The 13,938-nt window shown below is 41.9% G+C and overlaps 1 protein-coding gene across 13 annotated transcripts in view; it reads right to left on the minus strand.

Moving 5' to 3' along the window:
• Nucleotides 1–13,938, minus strand: part of LOC126294996 (neprilysin-2-like) — a 485,741-nt gene that overhangs the window by 146,037 nt on the left and 325,766 nt on the right. The window contains exon 1 of one of the 13 annotated variants that reach the window (XM_049987253.1): nucleotides 2,779–2,796. The exons of the other annotated variants lie outside the window; for them this stretch is intronic. The gene's annotated coding sequence lies outside the window, so the exon portion shown is untranslated. Of the gene's footprint in view, nucleotides 1–2,778; nucleotides 2,797–13,938 lie in introns of those variants that run through there. 13 annotated transcript variants of the gene reach the window in all.

A 13,938-nucleotide genomic window follows, 5' to 3' on the forward strand; every position in this document is an offset into this window, starting at 1 on the left:
TGCGTTTGTCCTTAGGATAATTTAGGTTAAGTAGTGTGTGAGCTTAGGGACTGATCACCTCAGCAGTTAAGTCCCATAAGATTTCACACACACACACACACACACACACACACATACCGGTACCCATGGTAAACGGGTCGCACTGAACGACAGAGAGACACAAGTTTCGTGTACACAAAGAAAGAGGAGTAATTTGTACGTTGCTGATATTTCTAATGCTGTTTTGAAAGAAATTTAAATGTGCACTGAATGTAATTCCAAATAATTTTTGTGAGTTATAATTGTGGTCGTAATGCAAATCATTTCGCATCTGTGGTTACTTTACGCGATACAACGGTATTCACAATGTGGTGTCACAAGGAAACGTGAATTTGTCGCCGTTAACACAAAATTTATTTTTAAACGCAATGTATCAAAGATTCACTTCAAATGATGGAACAGTTGCAGAGAGATCAAAGAATTACTTTAAGGATACTCGTAGCTACAGTGGAGCTTTTCCTACACGTCAGTTCTGAGGCTAAAATTTCAGACACAGTTTAGCGAGCAGTGTACCACTTTAAGATACATGACGATTTTTAGATATGGTCCACTGACCTTATAGGTCGAATTTCGACCGCAGGCTGTACTAGTCACAAATTTATCTGTAACAACGGGGAGAAAAATTGTTTCACTAGAGCCGGATGTTGTAGAGAACGTTGTTGTTGTTGTGGTCTTCAGTCCTGAGACTGGTTTGATGCAGCTCTCCAAGCTACTCTATCCTGTGCAAGCTTCTTCACCTCCCAGTACCTACCGCAGCCTACATCCTTCTGAATCTGATTAGTGTATTCAACTCTTGGTCTCCCTCTACGATTTTTACCCTCCACGCTGCCCTCCAATGCTAAATTTGTGATCCCTTGATGCCTCAGAACATGTCCTACCAACCGATCCCTTCTTCTAGTCAAGTTGTGCCACAAACATCTCCCCAATCCTATTCAATACCTCCTCATTAGTTATGTGATCTACCCATCTAATCTTCGGCATTCTTCTGTAGCACCACATTTCAAGAGATTCTATTTTTTGCCTAAACTATTTATCGTGCACGTTTCACTTCCATACATGGCTACACTCCATACAAATACTTTCCGTACGCCTTCCTGACATTTAAATCTACACTCGATGTTAACAAATTTCTGTTCATCAGAAACGCTTTCCTTGCCATTGCCAGTCTACATTTTATATCCTCTCTACGTCGGACATCATCAGTTATTTTGCTCCCCAAATAGCAAAACTCATTTATTACTTTAAGTGTCTCATTTCCTAATCTGAGTCCCTCAGCATCACCCGACTTAATCTGACAACATTCCATTATCCTCGTTTTGCTTTTGTTGATGTTCATCTTAGATCCTCCTTTCTAGACACTGTCCATTCCGTCAACTGCTCTTCCAAGTCCTTTGCTGTCTGTGACAGAATTACAATGTCATCGGCGAACCTCAAAGTTTGTATTTCATCCCCAAGGATTTTAGTACCTACTCCGAACTTTTCTTTTGTTTGCTCAATATATAGACTGAATAACATCGGGGAGAGGCTACAACCCTGTCTCACTCCCTTCCCAACCACTGTCTCCCTTTTATACCCCTCGATTCTAATAACTGCCATCTGGTTTCTGTACAAATTGTAAATAGCCTTTCGCTCCCTGTGTTTTACCCCTGCCACCTTTAGAATTTGAAAGAGAGTATTCCAGTCAACATTGTCAAAAGCTGTCTCTAAGTCTACAGATCCTAGAAACGTAGGTGTACCTTTCGTCCATCTAAGATAAGTCGTAGGGTCAGTATTGCCTCGCGTGTTCCAACATTTCTACGGAATCCAAACTGATCTTCCCCGAGGTCGGCTTCTACTAGTTTTTCCATTCGTCTGTAAAGAACTCGCGTTAGTATTTTGCAGCTGTGACTTATTAAACTGATAGTTCGGTAATTTTCACATCTGTCAACACCTGCTTTCTTTGGGATTGGAATGATTATATTCTTCTTGAAGTTTGAGAGTATTTCGCCTGTCTTATACATCTTGCTCACCAGATGGTAGAGTTTTGTCAGGACTGGCTCTCCCAAGGCTTTCAGTAGTTCTAATGGAATGTTGTCTACTTCGGGCGCCTTGCTTCGACTCAGGTCCTTCAGTGCTCTGTCAAACTCTTCACGCAGATTCATTTCTCCCATTTCATCTTCATCTACATCCTCTTCCATTTCCATAATATTGTCCTCAAGTACATCGCCCTTGTATAGACCCTCTATATATTCCTTCCACCTTTCTGCATTCCCTTCTTTGCTTACAACTGGGTTTCCATCAAAGCTCTTGATATTCATACAAGTGGTTCTCCTTTCTACAAAGGTCTCTTTAATTTTCCTGTAGGCAGTATCTATCTTACCCCTAGTGAGATAAGCCTCTACATCCTACGTGTTTAACTTCTGACCCAAACAGTTACGCAATGGCGTTTGTAACCGGAACAATGCAGCTCAAAACCGCCCACATCGGCAAGGTGAGTGAAGAACTGGCTCGCTCGGACTTCACTGCGTGTCATTCGTGGAGAACGTTTGGAAGAATAAAATCATAATGTCGAGTGCTAGCATTTAAGAATGGAAATGTTAGGGAAAAACACCTTTCCGGGTCATATTGAGCCTAAGATGTAACAGCAGAATAAAAGGTAATATTTTGTGTGGCAAGCTAGACAACGACAGCTTCTTCAATGAAGACACGTAGAATTTCAAAGCAGGTGTTACATGGACGCATAATGGCGAGAGTACTCACGGGCCAAAAGGTCGAGATAGCGGCGAACGTCACACAGTTGACGGAAACTGCAGCAATCGCTCGGCGCCCGGTAGCTGACGCTGTGTCACGAGGTCGAAACGGACTGAGAGCGAATGTGCCTCGACGCCAAGATGTGTGTGTGTGTGTTATCATTCCGGGCTGGCGCCAAAGCAAACGCTAGCCAGTGCGTGTATAACTTCTGACCCAAACAGTTACGCAATGGAAACAGTAACCAGGACAACGCAGCGCAAAACCGCCCACATCGACAAGGTGATGAAGAACTGGCGCGTTCGGACTTCACTGCGTGTCATTCGTTTCATTTCATCGACACGCAAGTGTCGCAAACTTTTTCTGCTTAGAGATACTTCCAATCCATATGTGGCATACAGCAAACCGGTGCTTAACAGTATTGGTTAAAAACAGTCTTGGTTGCAATTGTAGTTTTTATTTTATTTTTCAACGACGCGTTTCGCCTTATTTAAGCATCTTCAGGTTATCTTAATTTGGTATTTCTTGGAAGAATCCTTTAGTCAGTGTAGCCAAAGGGCATCGTCGAATATATCAGGTCAACACCGCCTTCGTTAAACTCAGTAAAAACTTTTCTAGCCCTTTGGCTACACTGACTAAAGGATTCTTCTAAGAAATACCAAATTAAGATAACCTGAAGATGCCTAAATAAGGCGAAACGCGTCGTTGAAAAATAAAAAAAACTATAACTGCAACCAAGACTATTTTTAACCAATACTTTTTCTGCTTATTTTCTCGCGGTCGTAGAACTGCACTTTCGGAAGCAATGTAGTCATACGTGCCAAAATGTACGGCCATTCTATGACATTTAGTGCAACGAGATAGCCTCACAATTATTCAGATTCTTGGGTGAATCAACCATAACAAAACCAGAGATGACACGTTTGGAAAAGAAGCTATCAGTAACAACAGAACAGGGAAGAGCGTCCAGCGCCTTTCCGCTATATATATATATATATATATACAACTAGAAAGAAAGACAAAATAGAAACTAGAAATTTAAAAATTAGACCTCAAAATTACGTATTTCAAAATATAAATGCAGATATTTATTTTAAAGGAGAATGTTTCTCGGGTGTGAAATAAGATCTATTTTCGAAAGACAACACGGTTGAAATCACTGGACAATTGTGTAAGCACGCTTTTCACCGTTCGCAGGGGTTATAAACATTATTATCGCTCACTCTGGTGACATTTTTCGTTGTTTATACGAAGCTGGGTATTTATACCACGCCACCGGTCAGATCGACTACCGTGTGAAATAACAGCATCGCCTGAAAAAGTACTCTTGAGTGCATGGAACACATCTGAACTTGTTTGACTTATAAGGGGGGATGTAACGGAAAATGTAAACATTTATTTAAAAAATCATTACAGCCATATTTATTAATGTACAAGTTTAAAATTTTGCATGAGTAAAGCTAAAGTGCTGTGTTTTAACGGAAGAATATAATGAAACATGCAGGATTAATATTTTGCCAGAAATTTGAATTTTCCATTTTTTTCATTGTCTTTTTTATAAACAGCCATAACGCAAATTCTAATCACGCAATTAATCGGAAAATTTCATTGTAGGGTCCCGACAAGGTTATAAGTCCACTCAATTAAAGTTATTAATTTATGGTACAAATTGTATCATTAACAAAGTTTTTAATTTTGCACATCCAAAATTAACATTTTTTTCTACATACAATCATCTAAAAATCAGAATGTAATTGCAGGATCTCGTATTTTTTTGTTAGAGGGGGACAGCAACACGCTGAAAACAGTTACTGAAAATTTCGTAGCATTAGCGGATATACTTTTTGGGAAAAGGCTTCTAATAACGTCAAAAATGTAAGACAGAGAAAATGAGGTTGAAAGATTTTCTGCTCAAACTACTACATGTCATAAGCTTACCTCAATTTTAAATGATTCAAATGGCTCTGAGCACTATGGGACTTAACATCTGAGGTCATCAGTCCCCCAGAACTTAGAACTACTTAAATGTAACTAACCTAAGGACACCACACACAGCCATGTCCGAGGCAGGACATTTTAAAATCCTTCATACTGATACTCCTTTTCCTCCACGTTTTTTTTCTCTCCTCTTCCGATCTGCCTGCCTTTATTTGCAGGTAAGACACCGATCTGTTAGATTTCTTGACCATGCTCTCGTCGATGGTGTAAATTGCTTTTGTTGTAAACACGCCAACTCACTTCAGCACTTGTTCCGCCATCATTTCCGTTATTGTAACATAAAACTGCATCACAGACACCTATTTTGAGTATTTCCAGTCCACATAATGTCCGTTTTGAGCATGCAATCGAAATTAAATTATTGAGGCTTTCATTTGCTTTCTGAGAAGACACTTCCTCAATAAATCACAGTTTGCAAGAAGCCTGAATTTGGGCTTAATTGCATTCATGAATGGTACTGCTAATGAGTTTTACGTTACAATAACGGAAATAATGGCAGAATTGAAGTGCTGAAGAGAGGTGGCATAGATTGTGTTTACAACAAAAGCATTTTACACCATTGACGAGAACAGCGTCAAGAAAACTAACAGGTCAGTGTCTTACCCTCATATGCAGGCCAGGCAGATGGGAAGAAGAGAGAAGAGAAACCTGGAGGGTGAGGTATATCAGTAAGGAGGATTTTAAAATTACGGTAAGTTCAAATGTTCAAATGTGTGTGAATTCCTACGGCCCGAGGCAGGACTCGAACCTCCGGCGGTAAGTTTATTACGTGTAGACTATATATGAGAAGAAAATCTTTGAACCTCATTTTGTTTGTTTTACATTTTTTACGTAATTGGAAGCCAGAGATATAGATGTCAGCTAAAGATATCGAAAGAAAACAGTTTTCACACTAACAATAATTCCGCCGAAGCAAGCAGTTTCCCAAATGTTGGAAAAGGTGGGAGTAACCACCACTGCATACTTAATCAGTTTACCAATTTAAAGGCATTTATAAAGCTGCTATCACGATAACATTTACACACAGCATTGATTAAATTGTGTAGATCAATATTTTTGAAAAATCGATTATTTGCACCAAAATCGGTTACATCCCTCCTTAAATGGGTTTGCAGTGTGCAGGCGAAGCAAGTGCCGCAATGGAGAGAAGTAATGCAGGGTTAGTATGTTTTGTAACGAGTGTCTACCCTCAGCGTAGATTAGAGGTTAGATTAGTACTTGTTCCATAGATCATGAATACGACAGTTCGTAATGATGTGGAACGTGTCAGGTTAATAAAAGGTGTCTATACAAGATATTACATTAGCCAAACTATTACATGACACTCAATATTTTTTTTTTTTTTTTTGTTTGGGGTTGGGAAATTATCCACTTACTATATCCAAAAATTCATCTAATGAGTAGAAGGAGTTGCCTTTAAGAAAGTCTTTTAATTTACTTTTAAATGCTATATGGCTATCTGTCAGGCTTTTGATGCATTAGGCAAGTGACCAAAGACTTTTGTGGCAGCATAATTTACCTCCTTCTGAGCCAAAGATAGATTTAACCTTCAGTAGTGAAGATCATCCTTTCTCCGAGTGTTGTAGCCATGCATACTGCTATTACTTTTGAATTCGTTCGGATTGTTAATAACAAATTTCATAAGTGAACATGCATATTGTGAGGCAACAGTGAAGATCTCTAGTTCTTTAAATAAGTGTCTGCAGGATGATCTTGGATGAGCTCCAGCAGTTATTCTGATTACACGCTTTTGTGCAATGAACACTCTTTTACTCAACGATGAGTTACCCTAGAATATGATGCCATAGGAAAGCAAAGAATGAAAATAGGCGTGGTAAGCTAATTTACTGAGATGTATATCGCCAGAATTTGCAATGAACCTAATAGTATAAGCAGCTGAATTCAAACGTTTCAGGAGATCCTCAGTGTGTTTTTTTCCAGTTCAACCCCTCATCAATGCATAAAACCTAGAAATTTTGAATATTCTACCTTAGCTACCGATTTCTGATCGAAGTCTATGTTTATCAATGGTGTCATTCCATTTACTGTGTGGAACTGAATATACTGTGTTTTGTCAAAGTTTAATGAGAGCCCATTTGCAGAGAACCACTTAATGGTTTTCTGAAAAACATTGTTTACAATTTCACCAGTTAATTCTTGTCTGTCGGGTGTGGTAGCTATTACTTGTATCATCGGCAAAAAGTACTAGCTTTGCATCTTCGTGAATATAGAATGGCAAGTCATTAATATATATTAAGAACAGCAGAGGACCCAAGACCGAACCTTGCGGCACCACATTCTTGATTGTTCCCCAGTTTGAGAAATCACCAGCTTTTTGCATATTATGTGAACTGCTTATTTTAACTTTCTGTCCTCAGTTAGGTATGATTTAAACCATTTGAGCGCTGTCCCATTCGTACCACAGTACTTGAGCTTGTCTAGAAGTATACCATGATTTACACAATGAAAAGCCTTTGAGAGATCACAAAAAATCCCAACAGGTGACTTCCGGTTTCTCAGAGCATTTGATACTTCATCAGTGAAAGTATATATCATTTTCCGTTGAAAAACCTTTCTGGAAGCCAAACTGACATTTTGTTAAAACGTTATTTTTACAAAGGTGTGAAGCTACTCTACAATACAGCGCTTTTTCAAGAATTTTGGATAAGGCAGTCAGAAGAGAGATTGGGCGGTAGTTGTTGACATCAGTCGTATCCCCGTTTTTATGCAGTGGTTTAACAATGGCATACTTCAGTCTATCTGGGAAAATACCATGCTTCAGAGAGCTATTACATACTTGGCTAAGAACTGGGTAGCACTTATTACGTCATTCGTTCTCTCTCTCTCTCTCTCTCTCTCTCTCTCTCTCTCTCTCTCTCTCTCACACACACACACACACACACACACACACACACACACACGAAATATTTTTCATCACTTTAAAAATAAACGTGTTCCCAGAAAAGTCTTTCATTCTACAGTTGAGTTGGGTGCTTAAGTTGGTGATAATGTGGGGGAAGCCGTCTGATTGCACTCGGGGGTAATGGTCTGAGAAAGGCTGACAACTGCTGCAATAGAAATTTTCATCAGACCAGTCTAAGGAGGAATGGGCGCAACAGCTACCACTACTTCATAACTCTTACGAGTGTAGCGTATAAAATACACTACTGGCCATTAAAAATGCTATACCAAGAAGAAATGCAGAAGATAAACGAGTACTCATTGGACAAACATATTATACTAGAACTGACATGTGATTACATTTTCACGCAATTTGGGTGCATAGATCCTGAGAAATCAGTACCCAGAACAACCACCTCTGGCCGTAATAACGGCCTTCATACGCTGGCCCATCTAGTAAAAAAGAGCTTGGATGGCGTGTACAGGTACAGCTGCCCATGCAGCTTCAACACGATACCACAGTTCATCGAGAGCAGTGACTGGCGTATTGTGACGAGCCACTTGCTCGGCCACCATTGACCAGACGTTCTCAATTGGTGAGAGATCTGGAGAATGTGCTGCGTAGGGCAGCAGTCGAACATTTTCTGTATCTAGAAAGGCCCGCACAGGACCTGCAACATGCGGTCGTTCATTATCCTGCTGAAATGTAGGGTTTCGCAGGGATCGAATGATGGGTAGAGCCACGGATCGTCACACATCTGAAATGTAACGCCCACTGTTCAAAGTGCCGTCAATGCAAACAAGAGGTGACGGAGACGTGTAACAAGTGGTACCCCATACCATCACGCCGGGTGATACGCCAGTATGGCGATGACGAATACACGCTTCCAATGTGCGTTCACCGCAATGTCGCCTAACACCGATGCGATCATCACGATACTGTAAACAGAACCTGGATTCATCCGAAAAAATGACGTTTTGCCATTCGTGCACCCAGTTTCGTCGTCGAGTACGCCACCGCAGGCGCTCCTGTCTGTGATGCAGCGTCAAGGGTAAGCGCATCCACAGTCTCTGAGCTGATAGTCCGTGCAGCTGCAAACGTCGTCGAACTGTTCGTGCAGATGGTTGTTGTCTCGCAAACGTCCCCATGTGTTGACTCAGGGGCCGAGACGTGACTGCACGATCCGTTACAGCCGTGCGGATAAGATGCCTGTCATCTCGGCTGCTAGTGATACGAGGCCGTTGGGATCCAGCACGGCGTTCCGTATTACCCTCCCGAACGCACCGATTCCATTTCCTGCTAACAGTCATTGGATGTTGACCAACGCGAGCAGCAATGTCGCGATAAGCCGCAATGGCGATAGGCTACAATCCGACCTTTATCAAAGTCGGAAGCGTGATGGTACACATTTCTCCTCCTTACACGAGGCATCACAACAACGTTTCACCAGGCAACGCCGGTCAACTGCTGTTTGTGTATGAGAAATCGGTTGGAAACTGCACTCATGTCAGCACGTTGTAGGTGTCGCCACCGACGCCAACCTTGTATGAATGCTCTGAAAAGCTAATCATTCGCATATCACAGCATCTTCTTCCTGACGTTTAAATTTCGCGTCTGTAGCACGTCATCTCCGTGGTGTAGCAGTTTTAATGGCCAGTAGTGCTTGCTTTCCATCCGTCGTGGTTTCGTCGTCGAGACGGGAAGTGAAGCCCTGACCTTGGCTGGTACCTTGGTGCGCCGAGGATGCTAGTGTGTGATGTGTTGTCTGCCTTCGCCTCGCCAGGCCTTGGCTACGCCTCGCTCGCTAAGCACCTCACGTTTGTGCGCGCGCGCTTGAGTTCTCAAACACAACACGCAGCCCCCACCTAGTCGCCTTTGTGTACGCAATCACGGCCGCTGCAGCCATACCGACACGTGGCCCTGCGGTAAACAACCTCCTGCGCACACGTGCATCGCCCACTCTAGCGCGTGGATGCGCCTTGAGCGAGCGCACAATTCCTCGATTGTTGCGTGAGGCCTGTTCAATAAATTCCGGAACATTCGTACGAGGGGCGTTTGAAAAGTCCGTGCAAAGTCCGAGAGATGACACCACCGAAGCGTATCGAGGTCATGTTTAGTTAGCAGCATCTTTGGAAAGAGCGCACTCCGGCTAGCATTCATCTCACGCTAGGTGAGGAGAACTCTACGTCATAGTGACGTAACACTACGTCATCGGGACGTAAATAACCTAAATCGGTACTACATGAGTGCGTATATCGATCTTTGCACTTGTACCGATAAAGTCAAAGCTAAATGTAATTACATGTGTACAAACGAAGTGACAGGAGTTATATCTGTTATGCTCATCTCAGTTGAATTAATTATTATGTTGTAATCCTAACAATTTGGGATGGTATTATGTGTTTCAGGAACATAATGAATGTCTGAACGAGGGAACCATAACGAAAGTAAAAAAAAAAAGCTTTTAGTCATTAAAAATGATGAATCGTGCATAAATCGTGCGGATAGAAACGTGAAATAATTAATTATTAAGCTGCAATCCAAAGATTGTTGGATATTATTGTGTGTTTCATGTACATAACGAATATCTGAGTGAAGGAATAATAACCATAACGAAAGTGTCTTGTTATTTTTCTAGCCTGAAATGAACGCTACCCCATTTAAAAAAAAAAAAAAAAATCCGGTGAATCGTGTCTAAATCCCGTGCATAGAAACATGAAATAATTAACTATTAAGCTGCAATCCAAAGAATGTGCGATGTTATTGTGTGTTTCATGAACATGACGAATATCTGAATGAAGGAATCATAACCACAATGAAAGTGTCTAGGCATTTTTTAGTCTGATTAATCGTGCATCAACCATGTGGATAAAAACGTGAAATAGGGAGAAATTAAAGTGTTTCATATTTTTACAAAAGCCAATGAATTGTACACAATTCATGTGGGCAGAAACGTTAAACTGAGAAACTGAAATTGGAAGTAATTCCGAATGTCGCTGGAAATATTAAACCACCTAGTTCCATTTAATTTTGCCTCCATGTTGCAAATCAACTAAGAACAATGAACAGTGCCGATTTAAGAGGCGCACAACAGTCGATGTATACAGCATGCACACAACAGTCCATAGGACAACTCGTGAAACTCATGACGACGCGAGCCTACGTCACGCTGACGTAGGGCTCTCCTCACCTAGCGTGAAATGAATGCTACCCGCGCAACAGCAAGTTTCAGCCATATTGGTCTACTTCTTTGTGTCTGGCATTAGTGTGAATCAAGGAAGTCGAGCTATTATAAAAAAAAATGGACGAAAAAGACTTTCGTGTGGTGGTAAAATATTACTTTATGAAAGGCAAAACGCCTCGGGAGACTAAAGAGAAGCTTGGTAAACATTAAGGTGACTCTGCACCTTCGATCAGAACAGTTTATAAGTGGTTTCAAAAGTTTCTGAGTGGCCATATGGGCACAAGTGATGCTGAACGTTCTGGACGCCCTGTGGAGGTCACGACTCCAGAAATCACTGATAAAATCCATGATGTGGTGATAGACGACAGAAGAGTTAAGGTGCGTGAGATTGCTAGTGCTGTGGGCATCTTTTTTGAACGGGTACATAATATTTTGCATAAACATTTGGACATGAGAAAGCTATCCGAAGATGTGTTCCGCGATTGCTCACGCTTGACCAGAAACGGAATCCTGTGAAGTGTTGCAAGGATGGTTTGCAGCTGCTCAGGAAGAATCCGCAGGACTCTAAGCGTCGTTTCGTCATCGTGGATGAAACACAGATACATTACTATACTGCTAAGACCAAACAACAATCTAAACAATATATTACCGAGGCAGAATCTGTACCAAAAAAGGCGAAGACCATTCCTTTGGCCGGAAAGTTATGGTGACTGTCTTTTGGGATTCGCAAGGGACAGCCCTCACCGACTATCTGAAAAAAGTAAAATTATTACAGGTCCTTATTATTCATCGTTATTGGACCGTCTGAAAAACGAACTGCAAGAAAAACGCCGGCGATTGGACCTCAAAAAACTCCTTTTCATCACGACAACGCACCAGCACACACCTCAGCAGTTGTGGTCGCAAAATTAATGGAAATAGGATTCCGACTCGTTTCACATCCCCCCCCCCCCCCCCCCCCTGTTCTCCAGACTTGGTTCTCTCGGACTAGTATTTGTTCCCCAATTTGAAGAAATGGATGGCGGGACATGGATTTTATACAAACGAGGAGGTGATTGCAGCAACTAATAGCTATTTTGCAGACTTGGATAATTCCTATTATACGGAAGTGATCAACAAATTAGAACAGCGTTGGACGAAGTGTATAAGTGTAAAAAGGAGACTATGTCGAAAAATAAAAAAGGTTTACCCCGAACAGGGAAGTAGTTTTTATTTTTGTAGGGACTTTTCGAACGCCCCTCGTAATTTCGCGCCATTGGTGTATTGGAGCGAAATGCGGTTCGCATCCTTGCACACGCCTGTTTTTAATGTGCAACTGCCGGAAGTTTGATAGTTGTCTGTCACTCAGTTATTGTTCAGTTCTGCATTGAGTAGAACATCGCGTCGCGCAGTTGGCGAATTTCGAGATGGTAGAGTCAGAGGAGCAACGGGCTTGCATTAAATTTTGCGTCAAATTCTAGATTACCTTTACAGAGACGCACCAAATGATGCTAGGAACCCTATGGTGATGAGCGATTAAGCCACACCCACTGTTACGAATGCGCAACACACACCTGAAATAAGCTTATCGCCTAACTGTACAACTCTTGAATAAAGCTTCAAAAACCAACGTCCTGGTTTAAGATACCTAAAACGTCTTTATAATATATCTAGGACGCTGCAGGCCCTGAGAAATACAAAAGACTGGTCCGTAATATTGACACCTGACAGTACCTGTCTTTTCTGGAATTGGAATTAATTTCTTTTTTATTTTCTTATTTTGCAGTTCCGTAGGACCAAATCTCCAAGGTCATGGAACGTGTCAGTACATGAAATTACAACGTAACAGCAATAATAGATAAAATATAATGTTTATGAGCCCAAAAAAACGAGCGATAAGTTTATGTAAATGCAAACAATAATATAACACAGAAGCCAGCTTAACTTCTCAAGGAACTCCTCGACAGAATAGAAGAAGTGACCCATGGGGAAACTCTTCTGTTTCCATTTGAATGGACGTGGATAACTGCCAAGATTTTTGAATGCTTGTGGTGGCTTATTGAAAATGGATGCAACAGTATACTGCACACGTTTCTGCGAAAGAGACAAGGAAGTCCGATCCAAATGTAGGATTCATTTCTGTCTAGTATTAACTGAGCAAAAACTGCTTATTCTTGGGAATAAGCTGATATTGTTAATAAGAAATTACAGAGAAGAGTACATGCACACTATGTGATCAAAAGCATGCGGGCGCCAGCTGAAAAAGACTATCAAGTTCGTGGCGCCATCCATCGGTAATGGTGGAAATCTATATGGTGTTGGCGCACCCTAAACTTTGATGACAGTTTCCACTCTCGCAGGCTTACGTTCAGTCAGGTGCTGGAAAGCTTCTTGGCGAATGGCAGCCCATTCTCCAACGACTGCTGCACTGAGGGGAGGTATCGACGTCGGTCGGTGAGGCCTGGCACGAAGTCGGCGTTCCAAACCATCCCGAAGGTGTTCTGTAGGATTCAGGTCAGGACTCTGTCCAGGCCAGTCCATTACAGAGATGTTACTGTTGTGTAACCACTCCGCCACAGGCCGTGCATTATGAACAGGTGCTCGATTGTGTTGAAAGATGCTGTCACCATCCCGGAATTGCTCTTCAACAGTGGGAAGCAAGAAGGTGCTTAAAACATCAATGTAGACCTATGCTGTTATAGTGCTACGCAAAACAAAAAGGGGTGCAAGCCCCCTCCATGAAAAACACGACCACACCATAACACCACCGCCTCCGAATTTCATTGTTGGCATTACACACGCTGGCAGATGACGTTCACCGGGCATTCGCCATACCCACACCCTGCCATCGGATCGCCACATTGTGTACCGTGATTCGTCACTCCACACAATGCTTTTCCATTGTTCGATCGTCCAATGTTTATGCTCCTTACACCAAGCGAGGCGTCGTTTGGCATTTACCGGCGTGATGTGTGGTTTATGAGCAGCTACTCGACTGTCGAATCCAAGTTTTTCCACCTCCAGTCTAACTGTCATAGTACTTGCAGCGCATCCTGAGCAGCTTGGAATATCTGTGTGTGGTCCGGATAGATGTCTGCCTATTACACAT

The sequence above is a fragment of the Schistocerca gregaria genome, chromosome 11 (genome assembly GCF_023897955.1).
Source record: "Schistocerca gregaria isolate iqSchGreg1 chromosome 11, iqSchGreg1.2, whole genome shotgun sequence".
NCBI lineage: Eukaryota > Metazoa > Arthropoda > Insecta > Orthoptera > Acrididae > Schistocerca > Schistocerca gregaria.